Genomic DNA, 14,925 nt, shown 5'->3' with positions numbered 1-14,925 from the left:
TTTTCTATCAGAATTGCCTCTTCTTCATTGGAAGTCAGTATTTTTCTTAAAGACTTCCAATGATTGGATGAGACCCACTGACATTGTGAAGGGCAATCTGCTTTACTCAAAGTCTACTGGTGTAAATGTTAATCCTATCCAAAATATACCTTCACAGAAATATCTAGAATAGTGTTTGACCAAATATCTGAGTACCATGACTACTCAAGTTAACATATAAAATTAAAGTGTTGTTCAAGTTTTCTATTTTCTTATTTCTCCTGTATCTGGTTGTTCTATCCATTATTGAAAGAGGGATATTGAAGCCTCTTACTATTAGTGTGGAACTATTTCTCCCTCTATTCTGTTAATGCTTGCTTCTTAGATTTAGGAATTCTGGGGTTTGATGCACGTATGTTTACAATTGTTATAACTTGGTAAATTGACACTTTAATCAATGTATCATGTGATTTTTGTGTCTTGTAACCATTTTTGATTTAAAGTCTATTTTGTCTGATAATATAGCCACCCCTGCTCTTTTTTTGGGTTACTGTTTGCACGAGATATCTTTTTGCATCCTTTCACTTTCAATGTAGGTGCGTCCTTAGATCTGAAGTGCTTCTCTTGTAGACTGAATCTGTTTGGATCATATATTTTTATCTCTTCTGCCAATCTGTAACTTTTGATGGGGGAGTTTAATTCATTTACTTTTTTTATTATTTATTAATTTATTCTGAGACAGAGTCTCGCTCTGTCACCCAGGCTGGAGTGCAGTGGCACAATCTCTTAGTTATGTACATGTCCTCTCCAGAATTTTTGTTCATTTTTACAATTTTTCTCTTTGTTGATATTCTTACTTTTAATATATCATTTTCCTTATTTCTTTTAGTTCTATTCCCATGTTGTCATTTAGCTCTTTCAGCATATTTAAAACAAGTTTTTAAAAGTCTTTTTTAAAAATAAGTCTGGTGCTGCGTTTTCTCATGTATGAAGATCCACAGAAGCAACTTTCAATATTTTCAGTTGTTGCTTCTAGTATTTACCTATATGTTTCCAAATAATTTGTTATTTTGCTAAATTGACTTATTTATTGTATACATTATCTATTCTCACCTGTTGAGTATTTGAGGTTTAATTTCTCTTTCTTTTTGCTCATGTTTACTTCCTCCTCCCCTCATGTTTTCAGTGTAATTCTATTATAATTGGAGTTTTAAATGGTAATTCATGTTTACATTATCATGATTATGTAAATATTGTTTGTTGCTGAACACAGAATTCTTGTGGAGGAGGTTCATTCAATGTCCCTCTTCCCCATGGGGGAATATTTTTTGTTTCTGTTGCTTATAACTTTAAGTATATCATGTGTTTATCCTGTGAAGTGAAGTTGTAGTACCTTACCAGTTTCCTCATAATGATGAAATACATGAAATCTGTAGAGTATGTTCATTTTATATCTGTATGAGAGTCACGATTTTATCCTGTTTTGAAAATAGTTCTTTTACAAGTGCCCCTGGCTGATTAGAACATCTATCCAAAGAAATGTGGAACAGAAAAACACAAATACATTTTTAAAAGATTTAGTGTCACAGGCATTTAAAAATTGTGATAAAATATATATAATGTACAGTTTACCATTTTCACTATTTTGGTGACATTAAGTGCATTTGTATTGTGCAACCATCACTACTGTCCATCTCCAAAACTTTTTATTATCTCAAAGTGAAATTCTCTACCTTGTGCTCACTTCAGCAACACATATACTAAAATTGAAGTGATACAGAGAAGATTAGCATGGCCCCTGAGCAAGGATGAAATTCTCTACCCATTAAACAGTAACTCCTCATTATTCCTTCCCTAAGCCTCCAGGAACCACTGTTCTACTTTATGTCTCTACAAATCACTATACTGTTACTTATGGGTTTTCCATGTATAATTTTTATTGTGTTAAGGTACCTTCCTTCTTTTCCTAGTTTGCTGAATTTTTTTTAATCATAAAAGGATGTTGAATTTTGTCAAATGCTTTTTCTGCATCATTTGAGATAATTATGGTTTGTTTTCCCCATTCATTCTATTAATGTGGTGTACTGATCAATTTTTGTATGTTGAACCATCCTTGCATTACAATAATAAACCTCACTTGGTCACAGTGTATAATATCCTAGTTTTAATGTTACTAAATTCAATTTGCTAGTATTTTTGAGGATTTTTGTATTAATATTCTTAAGGTATATTGTTTTGTAGTTTTCTTTTCTTGTAGTGTCTTTGCCTAGTTTTGGTGTCAGGATAATGCTGGTCTCACAGAATAAGTTAGAAAGTGTTTTTTCTGATTCAACTTTTTGGAAGCGTTTGAGAAGGATTTATGGTGGTTCTTCTTAAATATTTGGTAGAATTTACCTGTGAAGCCATCAGGTGCAGGGATTTTCTTTGTTGGGAGGTTTTGTTATTATTATTAGTTAACTGTCTATTCAGATTTTCTACCATTTCATGGTTCAGTTTTGGTAGGTTTGTGTTCCGAAGAATTAGTCCATTTCATCTGGATCATCTTCTTGGTGTACAGTTGTTCATAGCACTCACTTAAAGTCATTTTTATTTGTAGAATCTGTAATTTCTGACTTCAGTAATTTGAGTCCTCTTTTTCTTGTCAGGCTAGCCTAAGGTTTGTCAATTTTGTTGATCTTTTCAAAGAACCTACTTTGGATTTCATTTATTTTCTCTATTTTTTTTCTATTCCTTATTTATATTTGCTCTAATCTGTGTCATTTCCTCTTTCTGCTAGCTTTTAGTTTAGTTTGTGCTTTTCTAGTTCCTTAAGTTGTAAAGTTAGGTTGTTGATTTGAGATTTCTCCTTATTTTATTATTATTAAATATATGTTTACAGCTATAAATTTCCCTTTTATCTCTGCTTTTACTGCATCTCATAAGTTTCTGTATGTTGTGTTATCATTTTGATTCATCTCTAAGTTTTTTCTGATTTCCCCTGTGATTTCTTTTTTGACCCACTGGTCATTTAAAAGTGTGTTTAATTTCCACCTATTTGTAAATTTACCAGTTTTCTTCTGTTATTAATTTCTAACTTCATCCTGTTGTGGTCAGAGAAGATAATTTGTATGCTGTATATCTTTGTGTATCTATTGAGACTTGTTTTGTGGCCTAACATATGGTTTATCTTTGTGAATGTCCCATGTGCACTTGAGAAAAATGTAGATTCTCTTGTGTTTTTGGAGTATTCTGCATATGTCTGTTAGATCTAGTTGGTTTACTGTCTAGTTGGTATTCAAGTCCTCTATTTGCTGACAGTTTCTGTCTCGCTTTCGTATTCATTTATAAAAGTGGAGTATTGAAGTCTCCAACTATTACTGTAGAACTATTTCATCCTTCTGAAATTTTTTGCTTCATATATTTTGATGGTCTGTTATTAGATGTATAAATGTTTATAATTGCTATATATTTTTGGTAAGTTGATTCCTTTGTCAATATATAACGTCCTTTTTGCCTTTTGTAACAGTTTTTGAGTTAAAGTCAATATCATTTGATGTTACTATAGGTCCTCTTTTGGTTACTATTTGCATGAAATATCTTCTATCCTTTCACCTTCAACCTGTTTGTGTCTTTGAATCTAAAAAATCTTCTTTTAGACAGCATATAGATGATCATGTTTTTAAAATTCATTCTGCAAATCTCTGTCTTTAGATTGGAGAGTTTAATCCATTTATATTTGAAGTAATTACTGATATGAAAAGATTTACTTCTGTTATTTTGCTGTTTTTTTCTATAGGCTTGTAGATTTCTTATTCCTTATTTCTTGCTTTACTGCTTCCTTTTGGTTTAGTTGACTTTTTGTAATGAAACATTTTAATTCTCTTTATATTGCCTTTTGTGTATGTTCTATATCTATTTTCTTTGTGGAGTTGCCATGGGGATTGCATTTAACAGCCTAAAGTTATAACACTCTAATTTGAATTTTTACCAGCTTCACTTCAATAGCATACAAAATGTCTGCTTCTACCTCTGTCCCTACCTCTTTCACTTATTGATGTCACAAATTACATCATTTTTCTGGATTTTAAAATTTTCAAAATAGATTCAGGGTGTGCAAGTGCATTTTTGTTTCATGGATATACTGATTGCATAGTGATGAAGTCTGGGCTTTTTAGCGTAACCATCCCCTGAATAGTGCACATTATATGCAATAAGTAATTTCTCATCCCTCATCTCCCTCCTCTCACCTTTTGGAATCTCTAATGTCTAGTCTTCCACTCTCTATGTCCACATGTACACATTGTTGAGCTCCCATGTATATAAAATATAACTTTAAACATTTTAAAATTTTATGCTACCTTTGAATTTTCTGTTTCTTTGTATGCTTTGTGATTTTTATTGAAAACTAGACATTTGAATCTATAATATGATAACTTTAGAAATCTGACTCTTCCTTCTCCAGAGGTTTGCTTTTTTTTAACAAAAATTGTTGTAGGATGTCTTTGTGCTGAGAATCAGACTTAGTTGTAAACTTCAGGTTTTCTCAGGTTTTTTTTAAGCCCATATCTTTCCCTGAGCATGTGTGGTGCCTTCCTACACTCCGCCATATATGTGGTTGCTTTGGAATGTCCTAATTCTTAAATGTCAGCCAAGTCTTTCCCTGGAAGCTGCAACCCTTCAAATAAATTCCAGAGTTTCAAAATAATTACATCAGGCCGGGCGCAGTGGCTCATGCCTGTAGTTCCAGCACTTTGGGAGGCCGATTCAGGCAGATCACCTGAGGTTCGGGGTTCGAGACCAGCCTGACCAACATGGTGAAACCCTGTCTCTACTAAAAGTACAAAATTAGCTGGATGTAGTGGTACATATCTGTAATCCCAGCTACTTGGGAAGCTGAGGCAGGAGAAGTGCTTGAACCCGGGAGGCAGAGGTTGCAGTGAGCCGAGATTAGGCCATTGCACTCCAGCCTGGGCAACAAGAGCGAAACTCTGTCTCAAAAAAAAAAACCACACAAAATTATTACACCAGATAGATTCATCCAGCATAATTGTTGTTAAAGTGAAGACAGGGATTCTTCGTGCTTCCTGTTCACCCATCTACCCTAATGACACAAATCCATGTCACAGGGTTTGAAACCTGCATATATTTTATCAGACTGCATAATGAATACAGTTTCTCTGAAATGTTACTTTAAAATTAATCTGTCACGGAGTATATGCGGCAAAGCCATTTAAGAAAAAAGGAAACTTTAGGTTTGTCAAATAGAGATCATCTGACCAAACTGACATGATAGACAGTGTCACATAAGTTCACCTTCATTGCCAGTCCAACTTAATACAATATAGGACTGAAGATGAACTATCTGTAGGAATATTGGTGCTGCACTCTTTTTGCTCATGTCCCAGAGGGTGGTAGGGGTATTGCACTGCACTAAAATCTCTCTCTTGAACCTGATGCCTTTTATAATTTCACAAATACAATGTGTCACTCTGTGCTACTAATAAATATTTAATGCATATCTATCATTTTAAAAGGGAGATGCGAATAACCTGTCCAGTGTCTTGGCTCTTACATGGAGCTCTGGTGTCTGGAAGCACTTCACCTCTCAGAATGTGATAGCCTTATTTCACTTAGAGAATACATAATCTTTTCTTTAAAATGTATACACTTATAAACTTATAAAAGCAATATGATACGGCCAGATGTGGTGGCTCACGCCTGTAATCCCAGCACTTTGGGAGGCCGAGGCAGGCAGATCACGAGGTCAGGAGATTGAGACCATCCTGGCTAACATGGTGAAACCCTGTCTCTACTAAAAATGCAAAAAATTAGCTGGGCATGGTGGCGGGCACCTGTAATCCCAGCTACTTGGGAGGCTGAAGCAGGAGAATGGCATGAACCTGGGAGGCGGAGCTGGCAGTGAGCTGAGATAGCGCCACTGCACTCCAGCTGGGGTGACAGAGCAAGACTCTGTCTCAAAAAAAAAAAAAAAAAGCAATATAATACAATACCAACATTTTGAAAAGTATATATATATATATATTTTGAGACAGAGTTTTGCTCTTGTTGTCCAGGCTGGAGTGTAATGGCATGATCTCGGCTCACTGCAACCTCCACCTCCTGGGTTCAAAAGATTCTCCTGCCCCAGCCTCCTGAGTAGCCGGGATTACAGGCATGCGTCACCATGCCCGGCTAATTTTTGCAATAAGAGCGAAATTCCATCTCAAAAACAAAAAACAAAAAAGAAAAAGAAACACGGATACAAAATACTAGAATAAAAATGAACAGAACATCAGTGAGTGGTGGGAAAACTTCAAGTAACCTAATATACACGTAACTGGAGTCTCTAGAGAAAGATAAGGGACAATAACTCAAAAAAATAAAAATAAAAACTTTTCAAATTTGATGACAATCTAAACTCTCAGAACCAGAAACCTCAACAAATCGCAAGGACAAGAAACATGAAAAAAACTAAGCCAAGGCACATCATAGTCAAATTGCTGGAAAAACTGACGTCAGTGACAATGGCAGCCGGAATAAAGAAAGACACGCTGCATAGGGAGGAATGAAGATAAGGAGAACATCAGGTCTTCCTGATTTTTGTGTTTTGTTTTCATCAGAAAAACACAAGCCTGCATATAATGAAGCAGTACCTTAAAGTACTGAAAGAAAAAAAAAACAAAGCTGTCATCCTAAAATTCTGTACCAAAAGAAAATAGCTTCCAAAAACGTAGACATAATAAAGACTTTTTAAGGCATACAAAAATGGAAAGACTAAATTAGCAGCAGGTCTGCACTATAACAAATGTGGTTTTCTACATTTTGAAATGAAGGAGGTTGATCCCAGAAGGAAATCTGGATGCACACCGAGTCATAAAGGGCGATGGAAGTGGCTGACGTGGTAGAAGATCTCTGGAAGACTTCCCTCCTTCTTCTAAAATTTTCTTTAAAAGGTAATCGATTGTTTCAAGCAAAAATAATAACAATGTGGCTGGGTGCAGTGGCTCATGCCTGTAATCCCAGCACTTTGGGAGGCTGAGGTGCGCGGATCAGTTGACATCAGGAGTTCGAGACCAGTCTGATCAACATGGTGAAACCCTATCTCTACTAGAAATACAAAAATTAGCTGGGTGTGGTGGCAGGTGCCTATACTTAGGAGGCTGAGGCAGGAGAATTGCTTGAACCCGGGAGGCGGAGGTTGCAGTGAGCCGAGATCGTGCCACTACACTCCAGCCTGGGTGACAGAGTGAGACTCTGTCTCAAATAATAATAATAATAATAATAATAATGCAGTATGAGGTCTACAACATATAGGTATAAAATATATGACAGCATTAGCCCAAAAGCTAGAGGATACCAAATGGAAATTCATTCTTGTAAGGCTCTTTGTTTATATGCAAAGAGGTGTGATATTATTTCAAAATAGATAACTATAGATTAAAGATGCATATTATAAACACTGAATCAACTTTTTTTTTAGACGGAGTCTCGCTCTGTCACCAGGCTGGAGTGCAGTAGCGCGATCCCAGCTAACTGTAACCTCCGCCTCCCGGGTTCAAGAGATTATCCTGCCTCAGCCTCCGAAGTAGCTGGGGCTACAGGCACGTGCCACCATGTACTAAAATTTTTGTGTTTTTAGTAGAGATGGAGTTTCACCATATTGGCCAGGATGATCTCAATCTCTTAACCTCGAGATCCACCCACCTCAGCCTTCCAGAGTGCTGGGATTACAGGCGTGAGCCACTGTGCCGGGCCTTGAATCAACTTTTATAGAAACAAAGGAGTTGTATCTATTAAGGCAAAAAGTAGGAAAATCTAGGATCATAAAAATTGCTCAATTAATTAAAAAAAAAAAACAAGAAAAAAAGAAACGACAGATAAACATATAAAAAAACCAAGAGCCAGATGATGGATTTAAACCCAAGTGTGTCAACAATCACATTAAATCTAAATGTTCTAAACATTCCACTTTTAAAAGATTATCAGACTGGAAAGATTGCAAGACCTATCTAATTACTGCCTATAATAAATTAAAAAGGCACAGGTTAAAAGTAAAAGAAAGGAAAAAGATATGTTTAAAAAATGAAAATAAAGCTAGAATAACTACATTAATAGATTTAGTGCAAATATTGTTACCAGGACAAAAAATGGTCATTTCATAATTATAAAGGAGTCAACTAATCAAGAGACAATAATAATTTCTAATTTTTCTATACCTAATAATGGAGCTACAAAATACAGGAAGCAAAAACTGATAGAACTGGAAGGAAAAACAGGCAAATATAAATTATACTCAGAGATTTCAACACACTCTCTTGACAATTGATAGAACAAATATACAGAATATCAGTAAGATTATAGAAGATTTGAACAACAATATTAAGTTAACCTGGTCTAATTGACATAGAACAGTCAAAAATAGCAAATATAAATTATTTTCACATGCACATGGGAAATTTACCAAGATATCTTCTGGGCCATTAAAAAATCCCAAAAGTATAAAATGACTTAAATTGTACAAAGTATGCTCCCAGACCATAAATGGAATTAAATTAGAAATCAATAATAAAAAATTATCTAGAAAATCTAATATGTGGGAACTAAATTAATTCTAAATAACTCAAAGTTCAAGAAGAAAAAGGGAGATTAGAAAGTAAGTTGAACTCAATAAAAATAAAAACACAATATCTAGAAATCTGTGAGATCAGCTAAAGCAGTACTCAGAAGGAAATTTATAGCAGTAAACTATATTAGAAAAAAGCAAAAGGCAAAATCAATAATCTGTTTCTACCTTATGCAGCTAAAAATAAGTCAAATGCAAAGTAAGCAGAAGAAAAATAATAGCATAAATGAATGAAAGAGAAAAATAAATAGAACAGAGAATAACAATGAAACCAAAGCTAATTCTTTAAGGCAAACAGAATGGATAAATCTCAAGTCAGACTGGTCAGAAAAAAGTAGAGACAGAAGAAACAATCAGTATCAGGAATGATACTGGTAACGTCACAACTGATTCCACAGATATAAAAAGATAACAAGGGGATACTATTTTTAAAAAACCTTTCTGCTAACAAATGGAAATTTAGATGTACAAATTATTTTAAAGACACAGTCTATCAGTGCTTACTCAAGAAGAAACAGATAACCTAAATAGCTTCATATCTGTGAAGTTATTTAAGTTAAAGAAGTTTATTCTGTAGTTAAAAATCTTGAACAAAGAAAGCTCAAGACTTGCGGCTTAACTAGTGAATTCTGTCAAACATTTAAGGAAGAAATAATGCTAAATCTAACAAACTGTTCCAGAAAACTGGAGATGAAGGAATATTTCCCAATTTATCCTTTAAGATAAGCATTGCCCTGAAACCAAAACTGGGCTTTTTTAAAAAAAAAAAAAAAAAAAAAAGAAAACTGCACGTTGATGTCTCCGTGACTATAGATGCAAAAATTCCTAACAAATTTTTTTTTTTTTGCAAATCAAAACCAAAAATATATGACCAAGTGAGGTTTACCCCAGAAATAATATCCCAGGGTTGGTTTAATATTTAAAAATCAATCAGTAGAATCCACCATATTAACAAACTAAAAAAATCATACAATAGTCTCAATTGATACACAAAAAATATTTGATAAAATCCTACTTCCATTCCCGATTAAAAAAAAAAAAAAACTCCCGGCAACTAAAAATAGAAGTGAACTTCCTCAAGCTGATAAAGAACATGTGCAGAAAATCTACTGCTAACATTAAACTTAATTGTGTATAATTAAAGCTCTCTTCCTAAGTCCAAAAATAAAGCAAGGATATTTGCTTTACTCACTTATTTTCAAAATTATGGTAACGCTGATAGCCAGTACAATCAGGGAAGAAAAAGAAACAAAGGCATCCAGAGTGATAAGGACTAAGGGGGAAAAATGTCATTCTATGCACAATAGGATCGTCTATATAGAACATACAATGGAGTCTACAAAAAAGCTTCTAGGCTGGGCGCGGTGGCTCACGCCTGTAATCCCAGCACTTTGGGAGGCTGAGGCGGGTGGATTGCCTGAGGTCAGGAGTTTGAGACCAGTCTGACCAACATGGTGAAAACCCCGTTGCTACTAAAAATACAAAAAAAATTAGCCGGGCCTGATGGCGTGCGCCTGTAATCCCAGCTACTCGGGAGGCTGAGGCAGGGGAATTGCTTGAACCAGGGAGGTGGAGGTTGCAGTGAGCCGAAATTGTGCCACTGTACTCCAGCCTGGGCCACAGAGTGAGACTTCATCTCAAAAAAAAAAAAATCAAAACCACAAAAACCTTCTAGAACAAATAGATGACTTTAACAAGTTGCAGGAAACACAATCTATATTTTTTTAAAAAAAACTTGTTTTATTTCTAATAATCATATCAAATAATGGGAAACAATTTTTTTTTTTTTTTTTTTTCAGATGGAGTCTTGCTCTGTCACCCAGGCAGGAGTGCAGTGGCCGGATCTCAGCTCACTGCAAGCTCCACCTCCCGGGTTTATTCCATTCTCCTGCCTCAGCCTCCCAAGTAGCTGGGACTACAGGCGCCCGCCACCTCGCCCAGCTAGTTCTTTGTATTTTTTAGTAGAGACGGGGTTTCACCATGTTAGCCAGGATGGTCTCGATCTCCTGACCTCGTGATCTGCCCGTCTCGGCCTCCCAAAGTGCTGGGATTACAGGCTTGAGCCACCGGGCCCAGCCGGGAAACTGAAAACTTGAAAACATCATTTACAGTAGCATCTAAGTTATATTAAAATAGGATAAATCATTCAAAAGATTTATGTTACATATGACCATACATTTTATTTATTTATTTATTTTTGTTTATATATATTTTTTGAGACAGAGTCTCACTCTGTTGCCCAGGCTAAAGTGCAGTGGCACAATATCGGCTCATTGCAACCTCTGTTCCCGGGTTCAAGTGATTCTCTTGCATCAGCCTCCTGAGTAGCTGGGATTACAGGTGTGCGCCACCATGCCCAGCTAATTTTTCTATTTTTAGTAGAGAAGGAGTTTCACCATGTTGGCCAGGCTGGTCTTGAACTCCTAGCCTTAGGTGATTCTCCAACCTCAGCCTCCCAAAATGCTGGGATTACAAGCGTGAGCCACCGTGCCAGGCCTGATCATACATTTTACTTATATATGTGTTATGAAGACAATAAAATATTGCTACTTTTTTTGCTTAAATACAATTAACTTTTAAAGATACTTAACAAAAAACATGTTTTTCATGTTTTCATTATTGTTTGTGCTCTTCATTCCTTCTTGTAAATCCATATTTCCGTTTGGTGCCATTTTCCTTCTGCCTTAAGGACAGACATCCTTTAACATTTCCTGTAGTTCAGGTCTCCTGTCAGCTTTGGTTGACTAAAAACATATTTGTCTTTTTAAAAATCAACTTTATTTTTTGGAGCAATTTTAGGTTCATAGCAAAATTGAGCAGAAGGTACAAAGTTTCCGTAAACCCCCTGTACCGACACATGCACAACCTCTCCCACTATCAACATTCCATACAAGAGAGGTACATTTGCTACAACTGATGAAGATACATTGACCCATCAATATCACCCAAGTCCATCCTTGATATTAAGGTTCACTCTTGGTATTGTACATTCTGTGGGTTTGCACAAAAATATAATGATGTGTATTCACCATTACAGTATTATACAGATTACTTTTACTACTTCTGTGACCCACTTCTTCATCCCCTTCTCCTCCCTAATACCTGGCAACCACTGATCTTTTTACTGTCTCCATAGTTTTGCCTTTCCCAGAATGTTTTGTTATCATACAATATGTAGCCTTTTCAGATTGGTTTCTACCACTTCGTCATTTGCATTTGTTCCTCCATGTTTTTTCATGGCTTGATAGCTCATTGCTTTTTAACACTGAACAATATCCCATTGTCAGAAGGCACCATAGTTTATTTTTTTCATTGACTTACTGAAGGACATTTTGGTTCCTTCCAAGTTTTGGCAGTTATGAATAAAGCAGCTGTGTGCAGGTTTGTGTGTGGACATAAGTTTTCAACACCTTGGGCAAATACTTAAGAGCTTAATTACTGGATCATATGGTAAGGGTGTGTTTAGTTTCATTTGGCAAACTGTATTGCCAAGTGGCTATGCCAGCTGGGTGCGGTGGCTCATGCCTGTAATCCCAGCACTTTGAGAGGCCAAGGCAGGTGGATCACCTGAGGTCAGGAGTTTGAGACCAGCCTGAGCAATATGGTGAAACCCTGTCTCTACTAAAATTAGCTGGGCCTGGTGGTGCATGCCTGTAATCCCAGCACTGTGGGAGGCTGAGGTGGGCAGATCACTTGAGGTCAGGAGTTCGAGACCAGACTGACCAACGTGGTAAAACCCCATCTCTACTAAAAATACTAAAAGGAGCCAGGTGTGATGGCGCATGCCTGTAATCCCAGCTACTGGGGAGGCTGAGGCATGAGAATCACTTGAACATGGGAGGTGGAGGTTACAGTGAGCCAATATCCCACCACTGGACTCCAGCCTGGGCAACAGAGCGAGACCCTGTCTCAAAAAATTAAATTAAATTAAATTAAAAAGTGGCTGTACTGTTTTGCATTCCCATCAATAATGAATGAGAGTTCCCATTGCTCCACATCTTCACCAGTATTTGGAGTTAGTGTTGTGAATTTTTGTGATTCTAACAGGTGTGTAGTGGTATCTAAATGGTAATTTACAATTATGTAAAGACATATGACATTGAGCATCTTTTCATATGCTTATTTGCCATCTGTATATCTTTTTTGGTAAGATGTCTGTTCAAATTTCATTTTATTTTAATTAATTAATTATTATTTTATGTGCACATAATCTTAACACACTTTTAAGCACACAGGTTAACTACAAGCAAAATGCTATACAGCAGCTCTCTAGAATATTTCCTCTTGCATAACTGAAACTATACCCACTGAACAGCAATCCCTCATTTTCCCCTTCCCCTGGTAATCAGCATTCTACTTTTCACTTCTATGGTGTTTGATTACTTTCCTCATATAAATGGAATCATGCAGTACGTTTCCTTCTGTGCTTGGCTTATTTCACATAGCATAATGTCCTTAAGGTTCATCCATGTTGTCACATATGATAAAATTTCTTTCTTTCTTAAGGCTGAATAATATTCCACTGTGTGCATATAGCACATTTTATTTATTCATTCATCTGTTGATGGACATTTAGATTGCTTCCACATCCTGGCTGTTGTGAACAATGTTGTAATAAACATGAGTTTGCAAATATCTCTTTGAGACACTGATTTTAATACCTTAGGATAAATACCTAGAAGTGGAGTTGCCAGATCATAGGAATAATTCTATTTTTAATTGTTTTGAGGAATTCCATGCTGTTTTCCGCAGAGGCTGCACCATTTAACATTCCCATTAACAGTGCCTAAGTGTTCCAATTTCTCCAAATCTTTGTCAACGTGATTTTTCTAATAATGGCCATCCTAACAAGTGTGGTTTTGTTTTGCATTTCCGTCACAATTGATGTTGAGCATCTTTTCATATACCTAATGGCCATTTGTATTGTCTTCTTTGGAGAAATGTCTATTCCAATTCTTTATGCATTTTTAAATTGATTTATTTGTTTTGTTTTATTTTGCTTGCTATTGAGTTGTAGGAGTTTCTTAGGTATTTTGGATATTAATCCCTTATCATATACATAATACACAAATATATTTTTCCATTCCATAGGTTGCCTTTCCACATTGTTGATTGTTTTTTGTTCTGTTTTGCTGTGCAGAAGCTTTTTTTTTTTTTTTTGAGACAGGGTCTCTCTGTTGCCCAGGTCAGAGTGCAGTGGCACAATCTCGGCTCACTGCAAACTCTGCCTCCCGTGTTCAAGCAATTCTCGTGCCTCAGCCTTTGAAGTAGCTGGGACTACAGACTCCTCTCATTGTGTATTCTTGGCATCCTCTTGACGATCAGTTGACCATATGTATGCATGGATTTATTTCTGGGCTTTCTATTCCATTGATCTGCGTGTCTGTCTATATGCCAGAACCATACTTTAAAAATAATTGTATCTTTATAATGTGTTTTAAAATCAGGAAGTGTGGTGCCTCCAGTTTTGTTCTTCTTTGTTTTGGTGATTTGGGGTATTTTGTGGTTCTACATGAATTTTATAATTTTTTTTTATTTCTATAAAAAATGCTATGGGGGCGGTGGCTCACGCCTATAATCCCAGCACTTTGGGAGGCCGAGGCAGGCAGATCAGGAGGTCAGGAGATTGAGACCATCCTGGCTAACACAGTGAAACCCTGTCTCTACTAAAATACAAAAAAATTAGCAGGGCGTGGTGGCGGGCTCCTGTAGTCCCAGCTACCCCGCAGGCTGAGGCAGGAGAATGGCATGTACTCAGGAGGTAGAGCTTGTGGTGAGCCAAGATGGTGCCACTGCACTCCAGCCTGGGCGACAGGGCAAGACCCTGTCTCAAATTAAAAAAAAAAAAAATGCCATGGGGATTTTGATAGGGATTGCATTGAATCGTTGATCATTTTGAGTAGCATTGACATATTAACTATATGAAATCTTCCAACCCATGCGAACAGGATGTTTTTCTATTTGTATCTTTAATAATTTATTTCATAAATGTTCTATAGTTTTCAGTATACAAGCCTTTTGCCTCTTTAATTAAGTTTATTTCTGTTTTATTCTTTTGAAGCTACTGTAAATGGGATTGTGTATAAATTTCCTTTTACTTTATTCAATGCTAGTGTATAGAAATGAAATTGTGGCCCAGACTGAAGTGCAGTAGCATGATCATAGTTCACTGTAACCTCAAGCTCCTGGGCTCAAGTGTTCCTCCTGCCTGAGCCTCCTGAGTAGCTGGGACGACAGGCGTGTGCTACCACACCAGCTAATTTTTGTATTTTTTTAGTAGAGTCGGGGTTTCACCATGTTGGCCAAGTTGGTCTTGAACTTCTGATGTCAAGTGATCTGCCCAT

General features: G+C 36.3%; 1 non-coding gene across 1 annotated transcript; it reads left to right on the top strand.

The window, feature by feature from the left end:
• Positions 1-1,715: 1,715 nt before the first annotated feature.
• LOC117099559 lies at positions 1,716-1,827 on the top strand. Its single transcript, XR_004443883.1, has one exon. It is a non-coding gene; the product is annotated as a U6 spliceosomal RNA (small nuclear RNA).
• Positions 1,828-14,925: the final 13,098 nt, after the last annotated feature.

Source organism: Trachypithecus francoisi, unplaced genomic scaffold (assembly GCF_009764315.1).
Source record: "Trachypithecus francoisi isolate TF-2019V2 unplaced genomic scaffold, Tfra_2.0 Lachesis_group16, whole genome shotgun sequence".
In the NCBI taxonomy this organism is placed as follows: Eukaryota; Metazoa; Chordata; class Mammalia; order Primates; family Cercopithecidae; genus Trachypithecus; species Trachypithecus francoisi.
Note: the sequence above shows the minus strand (reverse complement) of the source record. Positions and strands in the feature narration are given on the sequence as shown.